This window comes from Octopus bimaculoides, chromosome 15, assembly GCF_001194135.2.
Source record: "Octopus bimaculoides isolate UCB-OBI-ISO-001 chromosome 15, ASM119413v2, whole genome shotgun sequence".
NCBI lineage: Eukaryota > Metazoa > Mollusca > Cephalopoda > Octopoda > Octopodidae > Octopus > Octopus bimaculoides.
The window spans coordinates 34,572,069-34,581,720 of NC_068995.1; the positions used below are offsets into that span (position 1 = coordinate 34,572,069).

The 9,652-nt window shown below is 36.8% G+C and overlaps 1 protein-coding gene across 4 annotated transcripts in view; it reads left to right on the forward strand.

Moving 5' to 3' along the window:
• Nucleotides 1-9,652, forward strand: part of LOC106867458 (probable G-protein coupled receptor 139) — a 403,898-nt gene that overhangs the window by 58,105 nt on the left and 336,141 nt on the right. The gene's annotated exons all lie outside the window — the stretch shown is intronic.

Consider the following 9,652-nt stretch of genomic DNA (forward strand, 5'->3'; position numbering starts at 1 on the left):
ATATATATATATATATACATATATATCGTCAAGCTTTTGGTAAAATTTGATGCAGATTCTCCGTACAACTTTCTCTGTCATGGTCAATGCAACGATCACACGCTACACACATTCCCTCCAGTTACTGCTGTAAACAGCAGAAGTAAGCGAGAGCGATAAAACTTTGAGCGCATGCACAGCAGAGTTCAAGATCATTCTGTGCCGAGCAACCTTACTTTGTGTGCTTTAGCGTCGTTACTATAGCAGCAATCTGGATACTTATTCACCAACGCGAAGCAAAATGAAATGACATCATCTGTTAGTCAAGGATAAGAAAACAGTAAAGAAAGAATGAAATATAACGAGGTTGTAAGAATTCTGAGCGTGTCTTTTTAGGTGATATGTAATTCTTTGTAGAAACGTCAGGTAAACAAAAATAGAAAATGTTGATATTTAAGGTATTGCAAGAAAATTTAATTTTCAATTATGCATTTCTCAATCACACTATTATAAACGTACAAATTATAGATTGTGTCAAAGCACGAAATATCTGTCACTTCTGTTAGCAAAGACTGTACAAGAACTTATTGCGTCTCAGCTTGTTTAATGATCGTATGTGCTGGCAACCCAATACATATGATGAAATATTTAAGAATAACAAGAGTTTTCATTTTCTGCACAACAATTGTGCATCACTCTCCTTTCATTTACGTGTAAAAAAAGAATTACATGGATTATGCTTACAGCATAAGTTTTGAATGTCATTGCTTTCGGTTCAGAAGATGATATGAATGTGAGCTTCAGTATGCAATTGTCTGCTGGAGTATGCGCGCGTAAACGTGTATGTAAGTGTGTATGTATGTATATATGTATGTATGTATGTATGTATGTATGTATGTATGTGTGCATGTGTGTATGTATGTATGTATGTACGTATGTATGTGTACGTATGCATTTGTGTGTATGCATATATATATATATGCATGCCTGTGTGCACGTTTGTATGTATGTATTCTGCATATCCATGTGCTTGTGTGTTCGTGTTTGCGTGTTTATGTGTTTGTGTTCATGTTTGTGTGTCTATGTATCTTTGTCTGTTATGTATGGATGTGTGTCTCTATATGTGTCCTTGTGTGAAGTGTGCGTGTCTGTATATAGTCATGTGTTTCAGTATTCATTTGTACGTATGTATGTATGTATGTATGTATGTATGTATGTATGTATTTATGAATGCCAGTTTGTATGTGTGTATGCGTGTGCGTGTGCCCATCAAGTAAATAAGTAGAAATCGGACCTGTGAGTGTGTTAAATTAATAAGGCACTAAAGGAGAATGACTCTCCCCAGAACAATAAAATATAATACCACAAATTCTTGATTAAGAATTTCCCAACATGACATGCCACTAAGGAAGATGACAAGCTTATTGTCTGGAGAGATAAGAGAACAGACTTGGACACGTATTTCTGGTGCAGTGTAATTTATACGTTTCCTTTTTTTACTGGTTACATATATGGGACTGGAAACAAGTTTGGATATCATAATTATATTGTTTAGTCGATCATATCAGTCCCAGTATTTATTTTAATTGGTGAACACCTAATATATGGGACATGAAAACAGCACAAGTTGAGGAGTGTAGACGTAATCGTAAGCTGGAACACGGAAACAAATACTTATACTAATCTCATCTAATGTACACATACATACGCACGTGCATACATACACACACACACACACACACACACACACACACACACACACACACACACACACGTATGTATATATGTATGTAATATATGTATGTACGCATGTAGTATATATGTAATGCTTGTATGTGCGTATGCATGTATATATACGATGAGCTTCCCTATAATTTTCTCCTAATTTTTCCACACACGACAATGGTCAACGGATGGTTACAGCTGAAAACACTTTTGTAAGGTGCCACTCTACAGGACCGATGCTTAAGGCATGCCTGCAGCATCTCTAAGGCATATCTATCTATCTATCTATCTATCTATCTATCTATCTATCTATCTATCTATCTATCTATCTATCTATCTGTCTGTCTGTCTGTCTGTCTACCTGTCTATATGTATATATATATATATATATATATATATATATATATATATATAAATATATATATATATATATATATAAGGAGAAAGAGAAAAGAGTGATAGTAAAGAGGGTTGAGGGAAAGACAGAAAGAGAGAGAGAGAGAGATAGAGAGAGAGGGTGAGAGAGGAGGCGAGAGAGAGGGCGAGAGAGAGAGCTAAATACACAGAGAGTGGCTGATGGAAAAAAATATATAATATACAGTACAGAAGAATGGCAAAAGCGGAAGAGAGAAATGAGAACGAGGCAGCATTGCTGGGAAGAGCTGCCACACCGCAGGAATGTTTTGATGAAGGCAGTCTGGGAATAATTTAAAATCATGCTGAGCAAAGTGTATTACAAAGTGCTTGGACGGAAATCTCTCGACTGTAAGGAAATGATAAGGTGGATGTATGTTGTAATTTGACGATGGAATTAAAGTGAAAATTAGATTACTATATCATAGTAAACAGCAGACTACAGTAAATAAATGATAACAGCAAGATTATTGAAATATCAATTTGAATAAACAGGCAAAATTTCATATAAGTGGCTCCTGGAACATGATTATATACTACGTCATAAAACAGATTATGTCTAATTTTCAACAAGCATAATTATAACAGGCGTAGTGTTAGTAGTAGTGGCTGTCCTGTTTAACGAAGGTAAATGACCGTAAATTGTGGTAGTGCATTTAGTCGAGAAAATCAGTACCGAGTTTTGAGAGGCGATTAAATATTATGGGTCCCCCGAATGATGAAAAGCGTAGTTGATATCAGCAGGATTTGAAATTATAGTGCAAATTTCCGGAAAAAAATTACCCGACTCTTACGATTCTGCCAATACAACTCTTCTATAATTCGTTCTACTATAGGCCCAAGGTGTGAACATTTTGGAAGGAGTTGGCTAGTTTATTACGACGACGCCAGTGCTTGACTGGTACTTATTTTATCTACGTTAAAAGAATGAAAGGCAATGTCGACCTCGGCGGATTTTGAGCTCAGAATGTAAAGCCGGAAGAAACGCCGTGAAGCATTTTGTCCAGTAGAGAAAGGATTCTACCAGCTCTTCACCTAATAATAATAATAATAATAATAATAATAATAATAATAACAATAATAATAATCCTTTCTAATATAGGCACAAGACCTGACATTTAGGGTGAGAGGGCAAGTCTACTATATCAATCCCAGTTCTCAACTGGTACTTAATTTATCCATCCCGAAAGGACGAAAGGTAAAGTCGACTTCTGAGGAATTTGAACTCAGAGCGTCAAGACTGGCGATATGCAGCCAAGCAACTTGCCCGGCGTGCTAACGCCGTGGTACACCTCCAGCGTTAGAAGTTGTGCAAAGACAATAAATAATAATAATAATAACAATAATAATAATAATAATAATAATAATAATAATAATAATAATAATAATAATAATAAGAAGAAGAAGAAGAAGAAGAAGAAGAATAAGAATAAGCTGCTAAGCTCAAGACTGAATGGCGGAAAAAAAGTACTTCTGCAGTAAACACATGGCCGGTCTCTCTAATATGATATTCTTCTGCATTGGACTATGGAAGAACTTAGAGACAGAATGTAAAACCAGGAAGACAATGTCCATATCTATACCTCAGAGACAGTGTTGATAGATTTTACCTAACGCGGATGGAGTAGGTATATTGTACACTTTTACATGTTCCAGTCATTTGACTGCAGTTAGCCTGGGGCACACTTTGAAGGATTTTAGTTAATAAGATCAAGCACAACGTTATATTTTTTAAGTTTGTTTCATATTCTATCGGTCAGTTTTGTCGTACCGTTAGGTTATGGGAACGTGAACAAACCAACGTTGGCTGTCAAGCCGACAACACACACACTAAAATGCACACATATGCACATACATACATACATACATACATTACAGAAATCGCCCGTCCGTAGGCAAACGGGCTAAGACAATTTCTCAGCATACATTTAACTATTTGAACTCACGTGGACCGGTTTCTTTACTGGTATAATAGTCTAACCTTCCTCAGCACGCTTTACCCTGATGGAGAGCTCTAACCCGTCATGTTGAAGTCTGCGTTGCAACTGATTCGTTTTGCGCCGAACCATGGCAGCCACCAGTGGGAAAATAATTCCAATACGGAGCAAATAATTCACGAGAAAATATTTGCGAAGATATCATTGACTTTATTATTATCTAGTGTAACAATTTCGTGTTTGCGCCAATGTATGGATGTCTGGCTGTTCCCATGTTGGGAATAAGGAATAATGATCCATTTCAAGGGAATGTTCTAAATTGGGGCGCTATCAGATAATCTCATGACCTCTAAGACCAATTACTACATTACATACACCAGGGGGTGTTTGTTTTATATATTATCAGCTAGAAAGCTCTAGCCTATAAGTGACCATACTGTGGACATCCTACAGCAAACTTTGTCACTTAATATACACTTAATATACAATACTAAAAAGTGGTGAGCTGGCAGAAACGTTAGCACGCCGGGAGAAATGCTTAGCAGTATTTCGTCTGTCTTTACGTTCTGAGTTCAAATTCCGCCGAGGTCGACTTTGCCTTTCATCCTTTCGGGGTCGATAAATTAAGAAACAGTTGCGTACTGGGGTCTGTCTAATCGACTGGCCTCGTCCCTAAAAAATTCGGGCCTTGTACCTAGAGTAGAAAAAATATACAATACTATGTTATCTTAAGTAATAACTCATTCTATCATTGACCGTCAATATTGCGGTAGGGCTAGGCAATTACACTGATAACAGTGCTTAACTAGTACTAATTAAATCGATTCCGAAAGGTTTTTATTTTATCAAATACATTAGGGATCATACTGAGGACAAACAACAGAAAATTTTGACACTTAATGATATACAATACTATGTTATGTTAAGTAATGATTCTTCCTGTTATAAGTAGAGGACATGAAGTTTTAATTTAGGCACACGGGCAGCAACTATGATAAGTAGGGTTGACGATAGTATCTAGACTATTTTTTTGTATTTTAAGGACCTCGAAAGAATGATGTAATACAACGTTAATCTCAGCAAGGATTCGAATACTAGATTCCATGCTTGAAAAGTAAGGGTTTTCAACGGAAAAGGAATCCAGTTGTATAGCAATGCCCCATCATCATATTCAACTAACGTATACATAAATTGTAAAACGAACGAACACATATATTGATATTATATATGTGCGTATGTGTGTGTGAGAGAGAAAGTGTGTGAGAGAGAGAGAGAGAGAGAGAGAGAGAGAGAGTGAGTGGATAAACGAAAGAAAATTGATTCAGCACATTTAGTAGTGGTTAGATATATTATTTAAGACAGTTTGATTTGGATTAGCAGGTCTAGGCTTTAGACAACCGAATTTCGTACGTGATTGTGTGTGTGTGTGCGTGTGTATGTGTGTGTGCGTGAGAGAGAGAAGGGAAAGGGAGAAAGAGAGAAAGAGAGAGAGAGAGAGAGCTCGTTCAATGAATTGTACCGTTATTCAGAGATCCATCTTTGTCATCGTGTCAAGTTGATTTTGCTTGATGATTACATTAAGTGTATACACATACATGGAATACTCAGCTTCGTACTTGCTAATTCATTGAGCATGTGATATAGTTAAAAAAATTCCTTGACAATCATTGTTGAAAGTGTTGGAAATCTATATACTAGTAATATGCTTGTTTTCCTTTTAGATTTATGTAAGCTCTCGTTAATGGATTTTAAGTCTGTCACTAACAAATCGACAAAACTTTCTGATTTAAAACTGTAGCTGAGGTTTGGAAATACTTGGTCGAATTAGTGTGTGCATATATGTAGGTGTATGGACCAGCACTTATGTTTCGTGTGAATACATCTCTTTAACGCTTAGGTGTTAGTGCATGTATATGTCTGCATGCACATCATTACTTTTTACAGGTATGTCCTTGTAGATACACACAAACCAAATGTGTGCATATAATCATTTAAAGAATCTTAAACGGAGAATCTTTTGAATGTCTTACAGTTTTTCACTGTGCCGTTAATTGATTAGATTTGGAGGGGACACCTCAGTTTCTTTTGCCCTTTCATAAATCATTCTAGCATTATTGAGTTTTCGTGTCCGGATATACATTGCCTAAGTACTTATGATGATAAGTACAAACGAAAATCTTTAGCCAGAGTACAGGAGTTGTTAGTTCCGCATTATTTCACCATAAATATTCCCTCTTTTCTTGTATTTTTGAAAATACTTTCACATCCGTTAGGCTCACCTCTACAACAATGAGTGAATTTTGTTTTTTGAACCCAGAACTATATCATTTCCGGATTGTTTTCACAGGATTTCACAAGATTGTATCTGCCTGGGCAATCTTGCCTACGAATGTATGCATGATCGTATGTATGTTTGAATGTATGTATGTATGTCGCTAGGTGAGGGCACATATGGCCTAGTGGTTAGCGTGTTGCATTCATAATCGCGAGATCGGGCTTTCAATTCCTGGACCGGCGGTGCGTTGTGCTCTTGAGTAAAATGATACATCTCACCTTGCTCTGCAATCACTTCGACACCTGAGTATAGTACACAGTGCACCTGTTCAAGCAACGTTGATCTGATGGAGTGAGTGAAGTAATGTATAGCACATACATTTAATCACTATGAGCAAATCATTTGTGGAGGATGTTCAGTATTGCAGCGCTGTCTCTCACGCACTACTAGAGATTATCCTCATAAAGAGAAGTAGGTATCCATCTATGAATATTTTGTACCCAATAGCCTATTTTCATCTGCTCATATATATATATATATATATATATATATATATATACATATATATATACAAAGAGAGAGAGAGAGTGAAGAGAAACACCATGTCGGTTTCATCAGGCTTGGGAGACCTGTGAACCTCAGCACAGCCTCTTCCAACAGACCAAATCCCCCCCCACCCCACCAAACAATAATGGCAAATGACTGTGGTAAATTATAAGAACAATATAAAGAGAGCTACCCCAACTGCAAGTTATAAAGAAAAAAAAATAGAAGTATCTTTATTGAGAAGGAGTTCTTTGTCTTTGTGGATGAAGGATTGTAATCAAAACTGAATTGCTGATTGCGAAAAGATTTTCTCAGAGTGCCTATACAGAATCCTCATTTGGGTAGATGACATGCATGACTCTCACAAATCATTCATCTACACCTAATTTTCTTTGAGGCTGCTAGACTGCAGAGGGAGATTTCTTGTGAAAAGTGAATGCTAATGAGTGATATGTATAGCGCTTTGATCTTAGCTAAGAATTTCTTCCGTAGTTATATCCCTTAGCAGAAATCAGTGGTACTCCGTCCTCCTGTATTTGATTTGAGCCAAGTTTTCTCTTAATTAGCTGAACTCTTAGCTCATTTTAGCATAATTATTACGTCACAACGTAATCTGACAACAGTTAATTTATTTCCCCATTTATCTGCAAATATGCTTTATTCTACCGATCCAAATGCCGTTACCTATCCAGAAGAATTTCTACTTGCATTCTTTACTCATGAACAGAGAGATTGTGACTAACCTCATATCGCACATCCGTTCTAGTATTATCTCTACACTCACTCTATATCTGCTTTCCATCGTGTCAGTTTTGATTGTGACAGTACTAAAGTCTTTCCGCTGACATGAAAAGGAGGGTTTCCCAGTCATAGTGGGGATGAGAGGGTTGATGTCTATCTGCACCTGAAATAAATAGGAATACTTGATGATGGTTGTGGGTGGGTGCTTGGATGACTACTCACACCTAATCACTCCAGTAACATTGTGTGTGTCAGTTGTATAAACGCAATATGGAAATATGTGTTTGTTTTCCATAACCTTCGTGCATTGGTGAATCTCTGAGGATGTGAGTAGAGTTTGCTGGAAGAGATGCAGTTGCTCATTAAGTTTACGGCGCGGAAGACAGGTAAAGGGAAACGGAGTCTAAGTTAGTGATACGCATAATTTCAATTATGATAGAGCTAAATTAAGTCTTTGAGTCTGTTATTTAGGTAATTGGTGTTATGATGTATCGGAGGTATACTCTTTTACTTGTTTCAGTCATTTGACTGCGGCCATGCTGGGGCACCGCCTTTAGTCGAGCAAATCGACCCCAGGACTTATTCTTTGTAAGCCTAGTACTTATTCTATCGGTCTCTTTTTGCCGAACCGCTAAGTTACGAGGACGCAAACACACCAGCATCGGTTGTCAAGCGAAGTTGGGGGTAATTGTCTGAGGACGTTGGACCAGGACCGGGAAGTTTTATAAAACAGTCCCTTTCTGCCAGAGATGAGTAACAACTGTAATGTCTCCTACATGTTTCTTTTCTAAGTGTTACCCTGGTAGTTTTAACCAGGTTACCATATTCTGTGGCGAAACGTAGTAGTAATGAACCTTGGCAGTAAGTCATGAGCAGTTGAATGTTAATGTTTTTGTACCTCTAGGGTGGCGAGCTGGCAGAACCGTTAGCACGCCCGGCGAAACTCTTAGCGGTATTTCGCCCTTTTTGTTCTGAGTTCAAACTCCGCCGAGGTCGACTTTGCCTTTAATCCTTTCGGGGTCGATAAAATAAGTACCAGCTGAACACTGGAGTCGATGTAATGGATTTACCCACTTTCCTTAAAATTTCTGGCCTGGTGCCAAAATTTAAAATCAATGTTTTGCCTCTGTAAAGAAAATCAAACTTGCAAATAGATTCTGATTAGCCTCCAAAGTCACTATCTTTTCCTCAATTTTGCATCAGCCTTCTTCATAACATCAAATGCTGCAAGACGTTGACGCTTTCATTTTCGCAGTGTCTCTTCGTCCAAACATTTTACACCGACTTCTTATGCTTCTAGAAAGTTTCGCATAAGTTTATCAAGAGTAAAATCTGAAGAATCGTCACTGTACATATTAACAGGGAAGCGATTCCATAAGCGCGAACTCTTGAAGTTGGAATCTTCGTATCGCAATATACGGGGCAATATTTTCCAGATGGAGGTCAGGTTGATATATTAACCCTGACCCATTTCACTTACACGTTATCGTCTTTCCAACTACTTATAACAACATCTTCAAAATCGCTACTAACATGACATACACCATCGCAGCATCACCGCCATCGCAAATAACTTTAACATCACTGACCGCGCCACAACAGCCGCCATTAAACATTAGTGCAGTTGACACCACAATGCGGGAGACAGGTCGTTTTTGCCCTATCACCCTTGATATAATTATATACTTATGTACATTATTATTAATTTAATGTATTAATCGTCTATATATTTCTATAGTATGCTGACTACTTGATAAATAGAAACCATTATTGTGATTTTTATCCTTATATATATATTATATATATATATATATATATGTATATATACATACATACATACATATATATATATATATATATATATATATATATATATATATATATATATATGTGTGTGTGTGTGTATATATATACATATATGTATATATATATATACATATATATATATATTTATATGTATATATATATAAATATAAATATATATGTATGAGTGTGGGTGCGCACATGCGTATGTGTGTAACTTCTCGTATGCATA